The sequence below is a fragment of the Fundulus heteroclitus genome, chromosome 11 (genome assembly GCF_011125445.2).
Source record: "Fundulus heteroclitus isolate FHET01 chromosome 11, MU-UCD_Fhet_4.1, whole genome shotgun sequence".
NCBI classification, from domain to species: Eukaryota; Metazoa; Chordata; class Actinopteri; order Cyprinodontiformes; family Fundulidae; genus Fundulus; species Fundulus heteroclitus.
In genome coordinates this window covers 11,327,573-11,348,412 of record NC_046371.1, presented here as the reverse complement: position 1 = coordinate 11,348,412, position 20,840 = coordinate 11,327,573, and the positions used below count along the sequence as shown (strand labels likewise).

General features: G+C 39.2%; 1 protein-coding gene across 1 annotated transcript in view; it reads left to right on the top strand.

The window, feature by feature from the left end:
* Positions 1–10,095: 10,095 nt before the first annotated feature.
* The window catches only part of jade2 (jade family PHD finger 2), a 235,921-nt gene continuing 225,176 nt past the window's right edge, over positions 10,096–20,840 (top strand). The window contains exon 1 of the mRNA XM_012881493.3: positions 10,096–10,343. The gene's annotated coding sequence lies outside the window, so the exon portion shown is untranslated. The remainder of the gene's footprint in view (positions 10,344–20,840) is intronic.

The following is a 20,840-nucleotide window of genomic DNA, read 5'->3' as shown; positions in this document are numbered from 1 at the left end:
TATTTCAGTGTGGAGTCCAATGCATGAACTTCCTCCCTCAGTGCTTGAAACTCTGCATTTAAAGATGCAGATCTGTTCAAGCAAAGCCACAATGCCCCTTTGAGTTAAATTAGTCTGATCTTTCAAAGTGTGAGTCTCAACCCTCAAGGGCTGATACTACTCCATCCAGAAGAATCCAACAATTAATCCAGAAGGTGAGTGTTGCTGCAAATATCGAGAGATATTCACCCCAGGAGGGCAACTACTGGTAGGTAATCTGTAAAATGGACATTAGAGGATGAGCTTTTGTCTTTGTTTCTGTAGCATAGACATCAGATGTGGAGTTTTGATGCAGGTTCAGAAGAGCAATGAGAGCCACCACCCACTAGATGTTGCCAAATCTTTTCTCCTTCATTTCTGCCCAACGTGCCTCTGCAGCTTTGTGAGAGTCAGAACCTGATGTGTGATTAGAGTGAAGCTGGATAAATTTGGTACATAGTCAGAAAGAAAGGGGGAAAGGAGACAAAAAACAACTGTTTATTGTATATTTCATGGAGAGTTTCTTAAAGTTAAAATTTAACTTTTCCAAACTTTTATTTTCACAGTTCTCAAACTATTTTTGTACTTTATGAATTATACATTTATAACAAACATTTCTACACCGATCAGGCTTTGAATATAGAACCTGCTGGAAGAGTACGTGGATGGACAGAAGGATGGACAGACAAGCTGTTGGATGAATGGCACGATCAATCAATAGATGAATAAGATGACTGATGGAAAGATGGATAGATAACAGGCAGAACGGGTGAAATGCATGTAGGTACAGATAAGAAGTATACATGGATGGAAGACAGATGGATAAATAAAATAATTAAACTTTTAGACAATGGGATAAAGAATATGTTCATTCTATTTTTTTCCATGCTTAACCAGACAGACTGGTTCAAACTGCATAAGAAATCTCTTAATGTAAATTTTTTTTAAATCCGTCTTCCTCTAAGAGTCCAAAAATATAACTGTTAGGTTAATTGGTCTCTCTAAATTGTCCTTAATGTGACTGTGAGAGTACACGGTTGGTTGTCCTGCGCTGTGGCGGTTCTAGACAGGGGCCAACAGGGGCCTATGCCCCTGTGGAACTGTTCCTGGCCCCTGTACTAAAAACATGATATTAAATTTCTTTGGATGATAAATGCTGACAAAGATACCATGACTGACTGGTCATTTGGATCAATTGTATTTTTTTTTCATTTATGTTTTTACTCAATAATAAAATAACAAAATAATTAAAAAATAAATATTAAAGAATAACAATAATTAAAAATTAAGCTGTTTCACGTTAAGCTCCCATTGTATTGAGAAAAGATCAGGGGTCTGCAACCTGCAGTTCCAGAGCGACAATTGGCTCTTTGGCTTAATATATTATATATATTAATATATATAATATATCATACAGGTAAACATTTTATCGTTTAATATATTAAACGATGAAATGTTCAACTGTTAAGTCCCCCCCAATCTTTTGTTCTGTGCCCGTGTGAAAAAACACTGGGGCCACCCTGGCCCCCCTGCTAAATTTGGTTTAGAATCCCCACTGATCCTGTGTGTCTTTACGTTGCCATGTGATGGACTGGCGACCTGTGCAGGGTGTAACCCACTTCACGTCCAATGACTGCTGGAGATGGGTTTCCTCCTGTTGTGGATAATAGCTAACACTACTGTTAACTGGATTCCCAGAGCTTTAGAAATGGCTATGTAACTATTAACCTATTTTATGTTGTAAGACAGGTTCTATTTAAGCAACTCCCAGATTCAACAGACCTGGTATAAACCAGGACTGGGTGTGGTGAGTACTAATTGAATACATACAAACCATTGTTTGTATGCATTCAGGTTAAACATGTGTAACAAAAAAGAAAGGAAAAAAAAAATTATGAGGGAGGCAAGTAAAAGCCTGCTAGCTTTGTTGGCATATTTTATTTTTTTCAATATTCCTGATATTTTAACTGTGAGGTTACATTAAAATGGAGCAGTTAACCGTCTTTATGAAAGTATTAACGTTGCAGTTAAACAGATTGAATGGAAGGTGTGTGTGTGTGTGTGTGTGTGTGTGTGTGAGATAATGTTAGCTAAACAAATATAAAATAAACCAAAATCTATAAAAATACAATGCAATATTGTTCATACATGTATTCCTGGAACTCTTTCTGAGGAAATATGGAACATGAACAATACCATATAAGATGTAAATAAGTACAAAGTGAAAAAAGAACAAGAATGAGATATAAACACTGACACAATTCAGGAGGAAATTACTAACCTTTATGGCTTTAACAGTAGATACTTTTTTGTTAGCGTTATAAAGAGAAGGTTTATTTAGATTTTTAATGCAATCCAAGTGGGGAGAATTTTAATAGTGCTAACTTTATATCTATAAATAATTATGTGCTTGTCTGTCATAAGCTTACCTAGTTTTATTTTAGATGGAGAGAAAAAGTCCATGTTTTTGGACCTGGCTGGAACCGTCCATGACCAGATTTCCAAAGATTCTGAATTATTTTACAATAGAACAAATGCTCAGTTGGTTTATCTTTTGTATTACATATATGGTATTTGTCAACAGTAAATTTGAATTTGAAAGTAACAAATTTATTTGAAGGATGAGTATAATTTATTGTTTTAAATTACATTTTTTATTGGCTGCCTCAAAAAGCCGTTGCATGTAAGTTAACACCACCAAGTAAGAATTGGGATATTATCTGTACTACTTTAATTGAATGGATTTGGAATATTATTTGTTACTTTTCTGCATTCTTCAATTGAGTCATTAATGTTAGAGTTATAGTCAGATCATTAAATAGAATTTCTCCATTATTAAATGTTGTGCCGTAAATGGGGCAGTCAGCTGAATCTTGACCCGCTCACAGCGTGTGCGCTATCACTTTTACGTAACATACGTGAGGTCAGATATCAGTATATGTTATGCTAAATATCATAATGGACCCGCATTGTTATATGAGGTTTAATGATATGTACGCGTGTTTTTTTTACATTGACAGTGAGGGCAAAAAAAATTTTAAGTTGTGGATTTGTAGTGTAAAAATGAAGATAGTTGTTTCCAAACTGTTTCCATAAAATTTAGCAGTAAGTAAGAGCATCAGTAAGCTCTGACTTATTTGATTTGAGTTTTTTAAGACTTTCCCAAATCTTCAAGTATAATCACAGAGTGAAATTGTTCTGTATCATTTTTACAGATTTTCTGTATTTTGTTCTATGAGGTCATTTTGACCTTTTTCAAGGTCTTGAAAAGTTTTTTTTTTCAGAACGTAGAAATATGAGCAGGGTCTTAACATTTACTCCTTATTGATTTTAAGTTTGATAATTGTTAGTTATTTGGTGTCTGTTCCTCCTAAGTCTAAGAACATAAGAATTGTTTTTTTCACCCTCTTCTAACCAATTGTCTTCAATATTTTTAATATTCTTTAGCCTTAGAAATATAGACATTGTTCAGATTCAGATTCAGTTGTAATTGGTTAAATCCAATTGTTTGGTTTTTAGGTACATTTTGTGGTAAAATGTAGGTTGATGAAATAATTAATTGTATTACTTTTGATTCTATTTTCTTTTTTTGGGTTGTTTCTGATCCATTAACAGTTTCTTAAATTCATATTTCATCAGTTCCCAATTTTTACTAACCTTGCCTGCAAGCTGAATTCTTGCAGGCGAGTTCTACACACCAGAATGTGTAGAACTGAGAGTACTACACATTATCAGTCTTTTATTATTAATTTCCTTCTGACAGCAAGTCTGCAAATTTTGCTGTTATTCTTTTAATGCTTTTTTTTCTCCACTCCATTGGCTAAAAGTGGTATGTTGAGTTTCCAGTAAACATTATTTTAGATTTCTCTACACTGATTGGCGTTCATTTTTCCAAGTAGAAGTTTGTGGTCTGACAGAGGAGCTGGTAGAGGATCAGAATTCATTTATTTTGTTATTAAATCAGACCCCACCCAGAAATCAATGCTTCAAATGTACATTTTTATCTATACATCCAGTGTTGGTTTATTTCCTCTGCATTTGTCCTCTTGCAGGTCGGTACAGAGTTAGGAAAACCAGCTTTGGATCTGGAATCATCTTCAACTGAAACTGTTGGATCAAATTTATCTTACCGATGAAAATATTTCCATTATGACCAGCACATTACAACTACACCTAAATAAACTTATATGAAATTTGCAGTTCCCTAATCTAGTTTATATGAATCATGCCTCCACAAAAATCCCAAGTAAGACTTTTTTTTTCTACACACCCTCACTGACCACCTCTCAAATTACCCCAGAAAAAAAAAAAAAAAAAACTACCAGCAGGCACTTTTCTGTACAGCATGTTTTGGGCCACTTCCAAGTCATACAAGCTACCGCTTTATTGAGTGAACCAGCTCGTTAAGTTTATGGCCCCCATTTCTCACCCTGAAATATATACTGATGCTGAAATAATACACTCTGCTCCAGCCTTCTGTGGCAGACAGCAGTTCTTGATGAGTCACCTAATGAATGCTTGCTCAGGAGGAAACAGGGAAACATGCAGAGTCCAGTCAGAGCGCTAGCAGGAAGGGATTGACGCTGCCTTCATGTGTGGGTAAAAAAAGAAAACAGGGAAAATGGTGGTTTAAACATTATACACTTGAAAATTTAAAACAGGATTTCATAAAAAAGAATATCATACTGACAGTCAGACATAGTGGTGGTGCTGGTGTGATGTTGTTGGATCCTTTTCTGCTTCAGAACCTGGATAACTGGCAATAATTGATGGAGCCATGAATTCTGCTCTCTCAAAATCCTTCAGCAGATTATTAAGGGGATCTGTTTGTGATGCTAAGCTCAAACACAGTTGGGTGATGGAGCAGGAAAGTTATGCAGAGCACACTAACAAGTGTGGGCTAAAAAAACTGAAATAAATAAAGATAAAGCAGAAAGAAGTTTGCAGTTTAGCTTAGTAGGGTTGTCACCATATTAAAATTTCAAACTCTATACCAATACTTAGAAATATCCTCAACCATTTTTGATACATTTTCAGATGAGGCCAGCTCGTTGTTTAATAGATACAATCATTTGAAATGTGCATTTGGTATTTACTCAAGTCATGCGTCTGATATTAAAATGACCTAATATGAAACATTTAATTCTTGCAAAATTAAAAACAGAAGCAAAATGTAAGGATGCAAATATTTTTGAAAGAACTGAACTTGTAGTCGGTTTTAAAATAATGCTCATTAATGCACCCGGAATAAATGAATGGAAATCGAAACGTATTTGGTACTCATACCGACCTGCTGAAACTGACCCCCACACCCTTGTGCACCCAGCAGATTAAACAAGCTACAGTGGTCATTTGACCCAGAGCTGCAGGGATGTGCGCCCTCAATAAACAATGTGTGCATCACATTAGGGAGGAAATTACATTAGCGCACATTAAAGGAACCATGCAACGGTCACAGGCTGTTTCCTCGAGGGACGCAATTGCTACCTGAAATATGTTAAGGGGAAGGCGGGGAGATTAGGAGAAAAAAAAAATTAGCGGGATGCTTGCTGCAGTTTCACTTGAATGGCTGCCAGAGGAACCTCTCCTCCATGTCCTTCACCGCCTCATTTCACTTTGAGCAGAACAGCAGCACACACAGTTTTTCACTTCATCCCTCCTCTGTCTGATACTTGATACGTCTAAAAAGGAGCATTTAAGCATTTGGGTATCTGGGTGAATGTGTGTGTCCAGGCCTGATTGTTTGGTAAAAGCTGAGTTTTTTTTCTACTTTTTCTCTTCTGATTGGCCAGTTTTAAGTCACCAACTGTGCCAAGATGAGTCACGTCTGTTGACATTATCTGCAGGCTGCCTCTGCAGAGAGGGACAAGTTAAAGCTACACATGGATCCAGCAAAAGGGCTTTTGTGCTGCAACTATTGTAAGATTAGTTTACTCTACAGACTTCAGTCTGAAGGGTCAATGTAGACCATCCACACAGTCTAAGGCTGTGATTTAGACTCTGGATGGTAGCAGATTACACAGTGATCAAACACCTCTTTTCTGCTTTGAATGTAGAGTTCAGAGAAAACGTGAAGGGTGGTAATTTGCTGGCCATCTATGGCCTTTGGATCCGTGCCTCCAATTGGGCTCTGTAGGAAAGGTATTATCAATTACAGTGAAGAGCTGCTTTGAAAAGAGGCCCTAGCTGCCAGTCATGAAGCGGACAGCAGTTAATGCCTATATTGGCAGGAATCAAAGAGGGGAGAGAGGCGCTTCAAGACAAGTTAAAGAGGGATTTTGAGTTTCAGAGAGGAATTGAATTTGCATAGTAAAATAACAAGTCTTGATTAAAAAGAAGTCAATTTGCACGTCACTTAGGATTTTTACCTAAGGTTTTAGATAAAGTAAAAAAAAAAATAATCCTCATTTACATTAAACTTTGAAAAGTTAGAACACTGGAAGTTGCTAAAGTGCACATATCCTAAATTTTAACAGGTAAACATGTTAATGTGGTGACATTAAAGGCTTTTTAAACCTAATCATACCTTCAACTTTTTCCAACTTTATCACATTAAAACCACAAATTTCACTATGTTTTATACGGATTTTATGTGACAGAACAACGCAGTGTAGCGTGTAATTCTAGTGTAAGGTAGGTATCGCATGCCTTCATAAAGTTTTTGTCAAGTGAAAATTTAAAAAATCTGGCATGCATGTGAATTTAACCGTTTATTTGAGGGACTCCCAAATAAATCCAGGAATAATCTAATTAGGAAATGGAGTTTAGTTTGTTAGAGATCAGAGGTTAAACAACATTAAAGAATAAATGGCAGCATGAAGACCAAGGAGCACAACAGAGAGGCCCGAGAAGAAGTTGTGGAGACGTTTAAAGTGGGGTTAGATTATAAAACAATATCTCATGGTTTGAACATCTCATGATGCATTGTTCAATCCCAAACTGACTGGCCAAACAAGGAGAACATTAAAGGAACAATATGTAATAATTTTAACCCAGTGGTTAAAATCGGAACAACACACACACAATGCCTTTCATTTACCCAATGGTTGTACAGCTGTGAAACCCCATAGAATTTTTACTTACACAGGTTAGGTATATAACGTTGTATTTTGTTCCATTTCTGGTTCACTTCTCTTACTGGCTTCCGTGTTTTCAGGCTGCTGCTCTTTTGCCAAGATAAAATACCAAATGCTGCGCTCTGTTTTGGGAACCCTCATATGATTGGCTGAGGAACCAGGAAGTAAACACACCGTACCTCTAGGTTTGAAAGGAGTAGAACGTGACAAATGCATTATAGTTGGAGAGGACCGATTGTTTATAGGGAATATTACTTCCATCCCTGGTGACAAATGAGAATGATTTAGGTTGATTTTACAGTAAATATCTTACTTATAGATCCTTTAAACAAAGAAGCACCCAAAAGCCCTGCTATAACTCTGGAGGTGCTGCGAAGATCGAAGCTCGTGTGGGAAAATTTGTATTAGTCGCACATACCATAAATTTGACCTTTTATATAAACATGACAAGAATAAAGTAACTGTTGAAAGAAAGCCATAGGAAGTCATAGGTTAAAAATGGGCCTCAAATGGGATTGTCCATGATTCCTTAAATGGCCTTAAGTTAATTATCTATACAGGTTTGATACAGGACAACTGTCGGTAAAAAGTAGGATCCTTATTGCTCCTAGATTTATTGGGCAATTTAAGTAAAGTTAACATTCAAGACCAAGCTAAGACCCACATAGGGGGCCTAACGTCTTTGACCAGTATAGATTTTTTTCAGTTGGGTACAGTACAAGAAACCCATTGTGAGCCCAGGCCCACGTAGTACCCATATGGCCTAAACAAAATCCATCAGGGCCCATAAATTTGACCTTTATTTAGACATGACAAGAATAAAATGATTGGTGAAAGAAAGCCATAGGAAGTCCTTGACCGACATTTCCATATTGCGGCCATATGGGTGGGGCATGTGTAAAGCTTTCCGCAAGTTATGTAGGAGACATAGTTAACAAGAGGGAGAAGGCATTCTGGTCAGATGTAACCAAAATTTTACATTTTGGCTAAAATAATCAGTCATCTTTATTCCAGAAGCAAGGTTGGTCCATAGTAGAGTAAAATCAGAAAGATGAAAACACAGACAAAAAGATAAATAAGATATCTGGTTCTAAAAAAAGGAAAACAAAAAACTACTGTCTGGAGGAAAGCCAAACCTGGCAGCTGCTTTTCTTCAGCAGAGTTGGGGAAACTGTTAATGATGAAAGATGGATGGAGTGATAGGTTAACCTTCCAGCAAATCATTGGCTCTAACTAGGCCTGACACGATAACAAATTTTGCTGGACGATAAATTGTCCCTGAAATTATTGCAATAAATGATAGTATTGTTGTTTGCAAATCGTTTTCAACCAATATGATGATGTCAAAGTTCAATAAATCTTAATTTTTAAAGAACATTTAACAAGGGATCTGGAAAACTGTCTTCTGTCTGTAACGCTAAAAGCTGCGTGACCAGCTACCATAATAACTGTTGTTGCGTGCAACATTAACTGCAATTCTCATTCATAAACCGTTGAATTCTGGGATAGCTTTAGCCAGTGATAGGTTGTCCAAAAAGGGGACTATACCCGTAAATCGGTATGGTCAAAGTTGGCATGGTCAAAGTCCAGAAAGCCATGAAACTCACGTTCATAGCTGCTATGTTCAATCTGACTGAGCCTGAGCTGTTCCCCAATTTTGCATTGTTTGTTATTATTTCAACTTTTTACTTTTTGTTCTCTGTCTTTCTTTTCTTCTCGTTATAGTAGGTGGTTGTGACACCATCCAGCAGAGGGATTCCTAGTGTCTCTGCCGTGTTCTCTAACCGGTCGAGGTTGAGGCAGATGAACGTCTGGTTCTTCTGGAGGTTTTCCTCTCCACTGTCGCTTCATGCAGTATGAGGGATTGCTGCAAAGCCATCAACAATGCAGACAACTGTTCACTGTGGCTCTACGCAATCTACTGGGTTTTTGTTATATAGGAAACTTTTTAAACCAATCTGTCTGGATGATTTGATTGAATTTGACTTTGTAAAGTGCCTTGAGATGACATGCGTTGTGAATTGGCACTATATAGATAAAATTTTATAGAATTTTGCTAAGAATGAACAAAATGTCAGATTCTAGATTTGTAAAGCTGGTAACAAATATTTTTTGCCCTTACACTTCCCAATCACACACTGCTTTGTGTTGGTCTATGAAATAAAATCCCAATAAAAAAAATACATTGGAGTGTCTGGGTGTGTAGTGATAAAATGAGAAAAAAAAAAAGTACTTTTGCAATACCCGGCCTCTCCTCTGCGGGGCGCTGTGACCTCACATTTGTCAGAGTAGGAAGTACAGTTCTTCTGTAACCGTGAATTGAAAGTACGCCATAAATATGGCGCCAAAATAGTTTTCAAGCAGATGATAAGATCGGATTTTTTCCCCCCTGCCTTCCCTTCTGTGCTGTCGTCGTTTTCCTTTCTTTTTTCTATTTTCTTTCTTTCTTTTTTTTTTTTCTCTACAAGAGGTGGGGAGACGTTGCAAGACTAGACCCGCCTGTGCATTTGTGCAGAGCGGTGTGTGTGCACGCATTCACCGGCCAGAGGAGGCAAGGCAAAGCGAGGGCAGCAAGTGGAGACGATCAGATCTCTGGGGTTTTATTTCTCAAGAAGCGCCGTAGCGATACTGGCTTGCAGTCTTTTTTTTCTGACTCATCCTATGGAAATATATCACCGCTTTTTATCCTTTTTTCTCCTTATTCACCCGCTTTCCTCTGCTTCTCCAGCCTCCTTCTCCTACTGCTGGCTCTAAGGAGGAAAACAGCCGGATTTCTACTCCACGCTTGGACTGTTTTTTGTTTTTTTTTCTGAATGTTTTTTGCAAAATGCGACATGCTTTCCATGTTGCGTTTCTCGACGCATGGCACACGGGTGATAGATAGCGTTGTGTTTGGGTTCTCACTGACTTAAGAAACAGCACTTTTTTTTCTGCCTGTTTTTTTTTTATTTTTTTTTAAGAGTGGGGGGGTTTGATACATTTTGGATTTGGACTCTTCGGTCTTTGCGGATCTGACGCGCTGTCAACACGCACCGCAAAGGGGAGGGGAGGACGGGAGAAGAGAGGGACAGTCCTGTCACCCTGCGTGGTTTAAGTGTCCGGGGTGTGCGTGTGGAGAAGGGGAGGGTGGGGGGATGTTTGGCAGCACCAATCCTCTGCTGTTAAACTACATGTGCCTGCTCCAAATGATCTCCTAAATCTAATCCCGGACCGAGGACGTCTGTGTACCCAAAGCTGATTGCAATCAAGGTAAGGGCAACGTTTTGCACCCTTAATATGGAGAGAGGCTGCATGATATAACTCAAGTGTTGCGTTCAGGACCTCTGAAGTCCACTTCGCTGCTGCTGCTGCTTGAGCTCTGTCAGCGGTAGGCCAGCGGCTAAGTGCGCACTTTTGCAGGTCGCGGATAAGGAGCGGATATTAATCTTAGGTGTTGCTTTGCTGGGGGGTTGACAAAAAAAATAAAATGGCAAGCGGAGACATGAACTAACCGGATAAACTTGGCCGATGTTGGAGAGTGGCCAAGTTGATTTTTACGCGCGGTTGCAGCAGATTTTACTGTACATTTTTTTTTCTTTTTTTTTGCACCGCTACGCGGAATATGCGTTGTAACTCGCATGCACATGTGGAGAAAACAAGCCACGCATGTCTAGACGTATGCATGCATGCATGCATGCATGTGGGATGAGAGGTGCGCGCAGAGGAGGGGGGGTGGCGTGTAACATTTTAGCAGCAGCCTCTTGGGGGGGGGGACGTGCACGCCTTTTTATAATTTCTCGCTGGAAATCTGGAAATGTGTGCAGCGGGGAGCGGTGGTTGTGTTGCGTTTAGGGAGGCTGAGCACGCAAGCTCACACATGCACACATCTAGAAATTAGAGCAACTCCTCTCCTCTGACTCCATCACCCTCCTTCCTTCCTCCCTCCCTCCCTCCTTCTGCTTCGTGCTGTGCAGCTCCGGTTGGCTTAGGGAGAGGGGGGAGTGGCTGTTGTTTACCTCCTCAGTCAGGCCTGGATCAGTGTGCCTGTGTGTGTGTGTTTGTGTGTGTGTGTGTACCTGAATCAAACAACAACAAACCCCTGTACTTGACATTTGGTTGCAGATGGTGATGGTGCAGACGTAAGCAGGATTAATGGGGTTTAAGTGGAGCATTTGCCTCCCCTCCCCTGTACCATGTGTGGTTTTCAGCTCTGCATTATGACCACCTACTCGTGAGAACTACCAGGGGAATCATTAAGGGGCATAATATCTTTCTATTAGTGCCAGCGCCGTCCTTTTTTTTTTTTTTTTTTAGGCTTAGCTGAAGGTGGTGGTAGCCTTGCATCAATTAAGGCTGGAATCCTCCTGGGAATGTGTTAAATGTTCCCAGTTGTGACAGGAGCCCTCCTCATGCAGCTCTCACCGATCATTGTCATGCAAAGACATCTTCTACACACAGACACACCGTGACTCCCCATCTCTGAGGCCGTGTTCAGCTACAGCATCTGTGTGCTCTTTAAAACCGTCTCTCTTCCTGACAAGCTTATACGCACAACCCTCCTCTCGCTGGGTATGAAACTGGAGATGAGTCATGGTGTGTGGGGGCATAACAACACTCTCTACCTCTCTTTCCATCCCCCTAGCTCAGTCCTACCCAGCTCTCCTGATGTGGCACTATCTTGTTTTGGTTTTACTTGGTGGTTTCCAGCCAGGTGACGGGGCTTCTTCCTATTTTTGCATCCATTTCTTTCCCATATGATGTCAACCTTCCCAACCAACCATCCATATCCCAGCCTGTCCATCGTTAGCCATCCCATTCCCAACCGTTTAGCCCAGCACCTTTCTCCTGGTTGCCGTAGGATAACGCCCATGATCTGACTCTTCGAGAAGACGTCATGTGGAAAAAACCTCTTAAGCCTGACATGTGGAGGTGTAGCATCATGTGTTTCCTGTGTCTGCCCCGTTAATCGCCAAGCTCTGATTGGTTAGGAAAGGGGGTAAGGACCGCCACGTGGTGCGTTGTATCACATTAGCAGCTACGCTGTGATGACGAAGGGGAGGAGGAACGGGAGGAGAAGGGATGCTGCTCATGAATGGAGGTCTGACGTCATGCCAAGCGTAGCCTCAATCCCCCTCTGAGACACACGCGCCTATGTATCGACACATGGATTTAGATGCCTGCAGGGCAGATTTGGAAATGTGCGTCATGTGAGACGGCTGGGAACCAATGGATGGGAGGGATTTGTGAATGTGTTTGTGTGTTCAGCGGTCTGGTTACTGCATCTAAGGAGGATGCTATCTACAACAGGCTGGAGTTCCTTTGGCCTGTTGTTGTTGTTTTTTTTTTACTTTTTGAAATGTATGGTTCCCAATGGAACCTGGATGCTGTGTTTTTACAATATCCTGCTGCTAAACCTCTGATGTTGATACCAGCTAATGTAAATTTTGGACAAACAGGAGCTCATTTGTAACTTTTATTTAGGTTGTTACTCCCTTACAAAGTGTTCCAGAACGTTCGAGTATTGGTTGTGTTATGTGCAACGTTTAGTCTAAACTGATGTGAGGTGAGCTTATGGTGCACTTTGTTGTTAAGACAACTCTTCACACTTTTCGGTTGTATGTCTGCTGTGATCCAAGGGCATTAAGGAGTTCAGCTTGGAGTTTACGTTAAAGTAAACTCTAAGAAAGGCTGTTTTTTTAACATATGGATATTTAATATCAATTTTGGCAAAACTGAGAATATCAAGTATGAGATCAATATAATTATTTAGTCCTTTTGTCTTCTTTAACCTCCCCAGTCAGTTGTGGCAGATGGCCTCTCGCACTGAGCCAGGTTGTGCTCGAGATTTGTTTTCCTTTCCACTGTCGCCTTGTGCATGCTCAGTATAAGGGATTGCTGCAAAGATACGGACTCGATGCAAATTACTGATTTTTACCAATTGGCTTAAAAAAAACAAAAAACAAAGGTTGACTGCATTGTTTTGTAGCCAATCAGAATGTATGTAATTAACTTTAAATCTGTCCATATGTTTGTGTTGAACCGGCTATACATTTCTGCATAAGTTGGGTCTGTTTGTTTTGTGACTTAAGATATTTGTTATGAATTGTCGCTTTATAGATAAACTGAATTGGACCGAGGTAACAAACAAACAATTCCTGGAGAAAATACCTTTTGAATTGTTTTGGTATAATATCAGTTTAACATCCATTTAGTACAAAGTATTAAAATCAAAACAAGGTATTTTCCTTTTTTGTGGTCAACAACAGATGAGCAGGATTTTGATTTTGGTTTAATTTTTTTCTCAGCAATGAAATGAGAATTATGATTATTTAATATTCAGATACCTCCATTTGTGCCATTAAAGTCTAGGCTTTGACCCTTGACCTTACCGACCATTAAAAGTAGGAGTGTTTTCCCCATTGGCCTCACAATATGACAAAATGTGTTAAAATTACCATTACTCTTCTGAATCATCCAAACTTTACTAAGGAGTTTATTCCATATGTTCTTGTTCATCTATGTTGTCAAAAATAAAAAGTGGGACAGCATCTTTCAGGTGTACAGAAGAAGCAGCGACCCCTACAGTCACAGGGTTGGATGTCTGCTTAGGATTGTGAAAGATGAGGGGGAAGTCTTAATTTTTGCTGGAGATTTAGTTTTTATTATTTTGAATATGAAAAGAAAGCAGGTAAAACTTTAACTCGTCTGTTTTTGACCACAAAAAGGAAACACGCCTTGTATGTGAATTATTAATTGGAATTTCAAAACAAAAATCAAATAACCACTTGTTTATTGTTTTTCATATATAATTCATAACGAGAAGATTGCATAGTTAAAACATGCACGGACTAAAAAGGATAAAATTAATTTTGAAAATGGCCCGTGTTTTTTTTTTTGGCAGAAAATAAGTTAAAGGAAAGCAGACCAAGTCAAACCCAAATAAACAGAAAAAAATAAGTTTAAAAAAACTTAGGAAAGCCTGCATAAATATCAATAATGGTAGATTTAAAACATTGCACAAGTCTGGGAAGCCACTTTAAAGGAAAAAAGAAAAAGAGCAATGACTTAAGACTTTTGCACAGAGTTGTATATTTGTATCTGTTAATTAATGCATCATGAAGCCAGCCATAACGGGACAGTAGACTAAATTCTCGAGGCGATGTGTTTGTCCTCTCACCCAGTTGATGACCCTGCTGTACCCTGAAGCCTCATTAGCGTGTTCTTGTGTGTCCGTGTTCATGTTAACATGGTGTTGAGTGGGCGGGCGCCGATGTCAGGGTTAACATGCAGAGGGGATGGGGCGTCTTAATTCAGACCCCCTTTTTTTTGTTCCCTTCTGCGTCAGCGTGGCTCATCCTTCGCTATTTGTGGATTGTTTAAAAGTCTGTGCTCATCTCTGCTGATGAGGGATAAATGGGTTCTGACTGGCAGCAATGGCTGTTCTGGGAAAGCAGATGTTCTTGCGTCTTTATACGGAGTAAAAGTACTTATTTTTTTTCACAGTAAAATCTTTCATCACATCATTAAAGCATACGTCACTGACCTTATATTTCACTTCTTTTGATTTTCTTATGGAAAATGCATCTGTTTTTACATTCAGATGTTAAAATTGTCTGTATGTTTATGGTATTGGTAGAATGCATAACATTTCTTGGTCTTTTACATTCCATTTACATTGAAAATTATAGTTGTACTAGTCTATACAATAAAAATAAATGCAGTCAAATAAATGCAGTGGTTAGCAATATGTTTGCACCTTGTTTTCATATGCAAATGTTATTTTTTGTTTTGGTTGAGAGACAAATGCTTTCTATAGTGGAGATTTGAAAGCATTTGAAAACCTGGATAAACAGAGATTTTGAGGAATCGTGATGTAACATCCTGTTTTACTCGTTCTCACCACTGCTTTATGCACTAAAACCCACAAAGTAAAGGAGGCATGTTTATTAGTTTTCTACTTAGTAAACAGTGACAATCACGGTGTAGCTGTTTTAAAACTACAGCTGGTAAGCTATAAAAGGGGTGATGCATTCTGCCTATTAGGATAAATATTGTTTCTCAAATGGGGACTAAAATATCAGCTTTAAACTAGATGGGGCACTATTCTCTTGGGGAAAATTCATGGTTCTGTTCAAATATGGTTTCATCTTCCAGCTACTTATTTTGATGTATGGATTTGACAAACATTATTGCACTTTCTGAGGAAAATATTCACCATCACACGTCTTTCCCCTAGTGTTCATAAATGGCACTGCAGGTTAAAGCTCTTGCTCTTCCTCCTTTTTAAATTCTGTTGCATGCAAACAAAGCTTTTTGTCTATACATGATGCTGCTTCTATGTCATCAGGCCACATTTTGTTTCCCTGTGGATAAAGAGAAAAATAAAAGCTGTGTATCAGGAACTATTTAGATTTTATGACACTCTTGGTATTTTCACTGTATCCTTCCTGGTGTACAGATCTCTCTATCTTTGTCACTACCTGATATCACTGACACATGTAATCAGATCTTAAAGTCTGAGCGACGTAAGCACATTGGCGGACAGGCTGACAGAAGCTTCCTGAGCTCCAGATGGGATGAGATTTAGGAATATGGATGTGTAGCTTTGTGAGGAGAGTGAGGCTGGGCAAACAACAGAAAGAAGCAATATGCCAGAGTCTGACCTTCCTTTGCTGCTGTAAACATTTGCTGATCCAAGAGTGGAATAAGCCTTTAATAAAAATTGCCGTCCCTTTTTTATTTTTTTATTTTTTGCTTGCTACAACTTTAAATGCAAAAACATGCCGTACAGGTGAATCTAAATAAGTCAAACTACCATGGCAAAGCAGTGTTATTAAAATTCAAAAAGTGAAACTCATATTTTGTTCATAAGACATCTAAGCTACTGACTCGTCAGGTGTTCAGTGAACAGCCACTGACAGACCCTACAAGGAGGTTAAGCCAATTCTATTTTATTTATATAGCGCCAATTCACAACAGGTCATCTCAAGGCACTTTACAATGTCAAATTCAACCAAATCATCCAGACAGGTTGGCCAGAAAGTTTCCTCTCCATGGAAACCCAGCAGGTTGCATCAAGTCTCTGGCAAGCAGCATTCACTCCTCCTGAAAGAGCGTAGAGCCACAGTGGACAGTAGTCTGCATTGTTGATGGCTTTGCAGCAATCCCTCATTCTGAGCATGCATGAAGTGACAGTGGAAAGAAAAACTCCTTTAACTGGAAGGAAAACCTCCAGCAGAACCAGAACCAGGCTCAGTGTGAATGATCATCTGCCTCGACCCACTGGGGCTTAGAGAAGACAGAGCAGAGACACAGAAAGCACAGAAGCACACATTGATCCAGGAGTACTTTCTATGTTCTAGGGTAATAATCATCTGTCACAAAAGGTTATTGCTGAAAAGGTTGGCTGTGCTGGTTAGTGTTGTATCCAAGCATATTAATGGAAAGTTGAGTGGAGGGAAAAAGTGTGCAAACCTTTTATTTACATTTCTATCCTTTTTTTAAATTTATTTTTTTTAAATGCAAACATATTGTACAGAAGTATCTTAATAAAACAAAATACCATTAAAACTTTAATTTCAGTAAATTCAAAAAGTGAAATTGATATTTTGTTTGTAGTTTTTTTTTATACGTATTAGTCGGTGATGATTTTTGCTTATAGCTCAAGATAACCCTCAACCTAATATCTCAGGAAATGACAATATTAAATAAGACCAATAAGAAAAACTTTTGTACCAAAATGTTATGTTACGACCATGTTACGGCTTACAGAGTCAAACCCTCCTAATGAAGTGTAAGTCACAAAGGGTCAGTGGTAAAGAATGGTGCTGTTCAAAGCGCTCCATCCAACTATATCAATGGAAAGTTGAGTGGAAGAAAGAAGTGCAGTTAAAGAAAGGGGCAAACTTTTTGTTCATTTTGACATTGATATGGTTTAAATGCAAAACATTCTTTGGGTATGCCCGATAATTATAATAAAGCAACTTAAGAAACCATTTGAGGTGAACTTTGAAAAGTGGCGAGGGAAGGAGAACAAATCGATTGGTGGTTACACAAGAAAAAGAATCTAGCTGAGGATGGAGGGAGACAAATGAGAAGAAAAAAAGAGGATAAGTGTCAGCGGGAGACGTGGGTGCAGTTTAGCTTGGTGGTTGTATCGGAGGTCATGAGGAGTGAAGGGCAAGGCGTTTATCCACCATCTCCTCATCCTTTTCCTCCTGCTGACACTCCTTTCCAAAGCTAATGAACTCCCGATGGCAGTGGAAAGACTTAACTATGGATCAGTCCTCCATCACTCCTCCTCCTCCTCCCACCTGTCCTCCTCCTTTTTGCTCTTTCTACCCCTCTGCTTTTGGCAGGGACCCAATCTCGCTGGCTCCAACCCCCCCCCCCCCCCCCCCCCCCCCCCCCCCCCCCGCCTTCCTTTATTTGTCAGCAGATTTCAGGAGAAGCAGCAGCAGGCTTAGCGAGGGGAAATTATTGGGAGCTCAGTCTCTACTTGTTTCTTCTCAAAGCTACCTGCTTTTCGTTTATTAGTTCCTCATCTCGTAAGGCGGCAGTTGCGGTATCAATAAATATCTTGTTAATGTTCCAGTCGCTGCAGCCACTCAGCTGATCTGTTTCATTGCTGTGGCTTGTTTGCTGGGCCCTTTGTGGTATGGTTGGCTGTCCATGCAGCGCTCCAGCTTTATCTTTATGGTTGTATGGGTTTGCCTCAGTAAAAAGGAAAATAATAGAAATTAGTAGATTTAACAGAAAGGGGTTGTTGTTTTTTTTCCCTTTTGCTTTTATGATAAAGTAAAACAACCTGTGCTGTATCATTGCCCTACAGGAACCAGCTGGGTGTGTGATGTGCACTGTTTTATGTTCCTTTTTATAATGTTTATTTTTTATTACTCCACTGCCCTTTACACCTGTGTCCAAATATTTCAGATATAGGAATATCCAGAAATGTTTTATCATGGGTTCTATTAGCAAATGTTTTTTTTTTTTTTTTTTCAAATAGAAAATAATAAAAAAAAACATGAAAAGAGAACGCTACTCTATTTCATATACCAATGGATTGCATGGCATCATTGCTTATTCAGACCAATTCATTTTGCATTTATTACTTGCAGGTACATATTCCAAGGTAAGATTTTCTTTGAATCTAAGTATTTCTCAATGGACTCACAGCTCTCCAATCTGGATGTTTTATGTTAATGTCAGCAACAATCTAACATGGAAAAGCTCTGATTAATCAACCAGCAATTAGAAATTGTCTAAAAATTGACCGACCTGACATGTTTTTCCCAGTTAGTGACGGCACAATACGTTTGTGGCAATACAATGCACTTAAAAATAACAAAACACTTCAGTGTGGGAGTTGATAATGAAAGAAGACTTAAGGTTGGCTTTAGGGCTGCCGAGATTCATCGACTGATTCCTAAATTTCAGCAAGGCAAATCATCTGCTTCAAGGTTTCGTTAAATTGTGTTTAACTATTCGGCACACTGTGTTGCGATCGGGTGGCTACCCCTAATGATAGCCTGGCCTGCCGATATATGGATGCCAAATGCAGTTATTAGCTGTGGCTTTTGTTCATGGTAAAAGTGTTTGTTAAAAGCCCTTAAGATCAATTGATCTTTTATTGCAGTAGTGTAACCTAAACCCAAAAAATGTAGAAAAACCCAACATTTTTTAAACATTTGCTACAATCCGTGTCTTCAACAATTCCTTCAAAGTAAATATGAGTGAAGCGTTTTTCAGATTGTACCTGTAATGTTGAGGAACATTTTAATTATTCATCCTCTGCTTTTTGTTCCTTTGAGGCATAAATAGGAAGTTACACAGAAACCAGTTTCCCTCGACTCTTTGCCACTGTTCAGGATGGGAAAGACAGGAGAACATGCCCATCAGGTTTATAAGATTGTAAAATCGGTCTCATTTTTATAGAAAATGTTTTTTTGTGATATTGTGCAAAAATGCGAGTTGAGTATTTATATGATTTCTCATATAAATACTTTTCATTTCACACTGAAACAAACAGGAAGTCACAGAGACTACTTTGATGTGTGGCTGTCTGTCCTCATAAAGCTAAATATCTAATTTTATCCGCTAATTTGTGAGATTACCCTCATGATTGGAGTTGAAGGATTTTGATTATGTCCTTGAAGCTGAGATGGGTAATTTCAGTTCTGGAGGACCGGTGTCCTAGCATGTCTCAGATGCGTCTCTGCTTCACCACACTTTAGTCAGATAGCTGAATTATCTCCTCAGCGTGTCACAGAATGCTGCAGGAGCCGGCTAATGACACATTCAGGGTTGGTCAATACGGAAGGCATTTGGCCCGTAGGACAAGAATTGCCATCCTCTGCCTGAAAAATATAAATGAACATTCTTCATTTGTCATGATGATAACAAATTGGCAAGTTAGTCTAATTAAATTAAACATTATTTTAAGATTGTATTAAACCATCATGCCATCAACCAAGCTAGTTTCTGGGCTTCCTGTTTGACTATTCTGTGTCAGCGATTAGTGCGGTTAGGATTAGTGACTGTAAACAGCTGTCTTTTTGTACATTTCCTGCTACTGTAGAAAATAGTTTCCCTTTAAATAGCGTCTTTTTTTCTCATACTGTTTAAACATAGACCCTTTATCGTCAACCTGAATGATAATAAAAATAAGATAAGGCTGTCACAAATTATGCTATCAGTTATTCTGGTGAATAATCAAGTCATTTCTCAAAAATGATTACCACATTCTACAGAATTTTCACCAAATTCTATTTTCTGAAATATTTGGAGGCAGGTGTAAGGGCAGTGAAGTGGTAAAAACAATATTATAAGGAACATAAAAACATTGCACATCACAAGTCCCAGCTGGTTCCTGTAGGGCAAAGATACAGCACAAGTTGTTTTACTTCATCATAAAAGGAAAAAACAACAACAACCCCTTCTGTTAAATCTTCTACTAATTTCTGTTATTTTCCTTTTTTACTGAGGCAGTTTTTGCTCCCCTGAGAGGAACCTATAAAAATCTGACTCATTGCGCGGTGACGACAGTCTTCTCTGTTTGACATTACGGGCGAGCTTCCTTCCATCTTGTGGATCCCTGCGGAGCGTTCAGCGAGGGTCCACGGGGGAGAGGGTTGATGGGAATGGTGGCGGTGATATCAGCATCGGAGTGACTCATGGCTCGTCTCCATAAGTGGCTCTGTGCCTTCCAGTTAGTCACGTGACGTCGGTGTGTGTGCTTGTTGGTAACCGAGGGAGGTCATGAGCACAGCTTTAAAGCCCCTGGCTGGAAAGTTGTGGTTTAATCTCTTCACTTTGGGTTTATTAGTGGTTTTAACTGCATAAGATTGTTATGATTATCGGAAGTTTGTTTAGGTTTTTCCTTGACGTCTGTTGTCAGTCTGTTGAGTTGTGTTATTCTGATTTCTTTGGAGTAGGGCTATCACGATTCAATTAATGATTCGAGGAGCAAATAAACTATCTGCTTTGAGGCTTCGTTAAGTTTTGTGTATTTATTCGGCACTGTGTTCTGGCCGGGTTGCTACTGCTAATGATAGCTTATCCTGCTGATACATGGATGTCCAGTGCGGTTATCAGGAATGGAAGGCAGTATTTCCCCTACCAATTGTCCAAGGGGGCGTCTACCCGCCACCCCAGTGAGACTGCCCCCTCAAGAAGATCACGGCACCTAGTAAATTATTTAAACGTCTGTACGTGTTCTCAGTTATTTTCATTAAATATATTAGCCTTTTTTGCCCTGCGATAGACTGT